The sequence below is a fragment of the Lutra lutra genome, chromosome 18, assembly GCF_902655055.1.
Source record: "Lutra lutra chromosome 18, mLutLut1.2, whole genome shotgun sequence".
Taxonomy (NCBI): Eukaryota; Metazoa; Chordata; class Mammalia; order Carnivora; family Mustelidae; genus Lutra; species Lutra lutra.
The window spans coordinates 36,627,555-36,630,780 of record NC_062295.1 but is presented as its reverse complement, the minus strand read 5'-3'; positions in this window follow the sequence as shown (position 1 = coordinate 36,630,780).

The following is a 3,226-nucleotide window of genomic DNA, read 5'->3' as shown; positions in this document are numbered from 1 at the left end:
AAAAGACATTCTGTCCAGAGTACACGGTGCCAGGAGAGAATAAGTCACATTCAGGAAACTTGTTTCAGTTGTCTCTTTACATTTTGGGAGAGGCTCATGGGTACAGTGACCAATACCTCCTGTCCTCTCAATGGAGGAGGGAAAGAGGCTAAGAGGACCAGGGGACTCTCCCAAGGTCACACAGCCAGAGGACCTGCCCAGGACCTGAGCTCTGAACCTGCATTTCATGGCTTCTTCCCTGACCTTAACCTCCCTCACCATTGTTGTGACCCCCCCCCCCCCACCCAGGCCTTATTGTCAGCCCCACTGGGACACACCTGTCCCCAGGTGCCAGGCATACCTCCTCTTCTGCCCTCAACTTCAATTCCAAAAAGGTCCCTGCTGACTTTATAGAAGTGAAAGCCCCCAGGGGTCTGACCTCCCTGTGGCCCCCTCTTCCCTGGGGAATCCAGGGCAGGCCCGGGGCATCGATCGTCATTGAGCGCAGCCATCCAGAGGCTGAGGGAAGCCACAGGTGTGGGACCAGAGCTCCTCAGGCTGCTGGCCCGCTGGCCTCCTCCTGGCCCCAGCCTGCGGTCGACCTTCCCCAGGTCTTGGCAGTGGGCTCAGCGGGGTCCCAGAGGAGACCCCTGAAGGGAAACACAAACCTCGAACTGGATTTTCTTTTTCTCAAAGAGCAAAAAAAAAGTTGAATAAGAAATGTTACTATTTTTACTGCTGGGATCCAGTTGTTATGGCAACTGAGGGCCTGACTCCCACGGGGGAGTCAGGGTTAGACTGTGCATGAAGGAAACGGTGTGGGTGCCAGGGGTGGCAGCAGCCACCGGACAAGCCTTGGGCTCCTGACCCTGGAGCCCTCTGGGATCTCCGCTGCCCCACCCCCCTGGCTCTGTCCTTTCCCCCCATGGCAGAAGTTCACCTGTGCCTACCTCACTATGGCCAGCCGTCTCTTTGGTGCAAGCCCACCTCCTGCTCACTGTGTGGGTTCAGGCTCCCCCAGCCTTGTCACCGGGCCTGTCCGTCACCACTCCTGGGAGGGGATGCCTCTCCCCTTTTCTCCAGATGCAAACTGCGGCCCCTCCCACAGTGACAGCTCACAGTCACCTAGGAGATCGGCCCCACAACCAGGTGGCCAAAACCCACCCCATTTTCCTGGGACTCTGGGGCTCCTTCTCTGACCCCCGGCCCAGAAGGCCACCCCACGCCACCCCCTTGGCCGGGCCAGCCGCGGCTGGGAACTCTGAAGGTGGCCTTCCCAGGATCCATCACCTGTTTCTGCCACCAGCTAGCTGTGTGCCCTGAACCCAGGTGCTTCCCACTCAAGGCTCAGTTTCCCCACTTGTAAAGTGGAAATAACAGTACCTTCCTTGCAGGATTACTGAAGGAACAAAGGCAGCCCGGGCCCAGTGTCATCACTGTCATTACCCCTCTAGTCCCCTCTGTAACTCTACAAGGTAGGAGTGCCCTTCCTAATTTGCAGGTGAGGGGCTGTGCTCAAGCACACACAGACCTACATCTGTCTGTCCCTGAAATGCCCTGCACTGTTGAATGCGCACTGATTAAGCACCTACTCTCTTCCTGGCTCTTTGGAGGGGCAGAATGGCAAGTGGGGTGGAAGAGAAAGCCGCCCCCCCCAGCAACTACCCATGCTTTTCACCGCTTCCTTGGATGGAGCCTTGACCACATCACCAGTCTCCTCCCATGAGGCCACCCTCTGCCATCTGTCCCCAGGACCCGATGTCCCCTTCTGACCTGACCTGATTCTCCTCCTCCCTCCTGGTGACTTCCATCCTCAATCAGCAGATCCCACATGAGCATCTACTATATGCTTAGCAACAAAGTCCCCATTGTCCCCATTGTCTCGGCCTCTCCAGCCCATAAACCCTCCCTACCAGAGCAACGTTCTGAAACACAAGTCTGATTAAGTCCCTCTCCCTAAAATCCTTCAGTGGTCCCCTTCCCTTCAGGATGGAGTTAGGATAAAACAGCCTTGCCCAGCCCCCATACCCAGCAAATGAATCCAAACAGACTCCCAGAATGGGTACAGCTTTCTCATGCTCTGTGACTACGCAGATGCTGTTCCACCTGGAAGGCCTTTCCCTCTCAGTTTGGCTAGCAGGTCTCTAGTTATTCTTCCAGACCCAGTTCAAAGGTCACTTTTGCCAGAGGTTTTAAGGAAATGGGCTTTCCTTCTCTTTGTGCCACCTTCGAACCAGCCCCAGAGCCCCACGGTATTATCCTGTCAAAGCCCACCAGCGAAAGGAGGTTTACTGACTGGTTACAAGAATTCAGAGGGTACGCCATGGGGAACCATAGGACTCTCCTCCAGGAAGGGTCAGGAAAGACTCAGGGCAGAATTTGTACTTGCCTTAGGTGCTTGGGGAAGTTCAAGGAAGTGGGGTTGTACTTTTTACTGGATACTATTAGGAAGCAGGACCAATTTTTGGTGGCATATCTTCTTCTCTAAAAGGAGGACAGAGCAGGGGGAGGGTGGGGCTGTGATTGCCAAATCCGTGACTGTCATTTATATTAGCCAGGAGAGTAGGGCTTTTTGGTATTTTTGTGCTTTGCACGGGGACCTTAATTTCTGTGGCTAGACAAGTTTTTGAGCTGGTTTTGGTCTCTGTCTCACTATACCAGGGTCACAGAGTGGCATTGTCTGACATGGGTGGACAGCTCCTGGCTGGCTGGGACTCCCTTGCCTCTCTCAGCCCTCTGCCGTGAGATCAGCTTCCTGCCCAGCTTCTTCTAACCTATGGGGACCACGGCTTCGGACAAGACCAGGTTCAAGGTAAACACCCACCACTGGTAGGTAGACGATGAGTGGACAGTAGGCAGCTGTCCCACGTAACTTTTCTCTGGCCTTGGCTTTGCCACCCTCCAGCCACATCTTCCTGGTGTGCAAAATAGGAAGAAGAAGGATAGTTACAAAGCCAGACAGGTGCTTTGCCTACATCAGTCTCTTTTTCTGTCTCTGGACAACTGCCCCGGGTCGGTTCTGCAGTGGAGGGGCGCTGTGGGAATGCCTTTTTCACTGACTTTGGCCCAGGGGTGCTCACCTTCCAGCGTTTCTGGGAAGCTTGCCATAGTCCTGATGCCTTGGGCCCCCTCTCAGAGCCCCTGGCCAGTTGGTTGGGGAGCCACTGAGTACCTGTGTGGTTCTACAGATAATCTGGGTGAAGTCCGGACAGGGTCTAGGGTGTAAGTCTGTCCTTGGTCTCCCTAC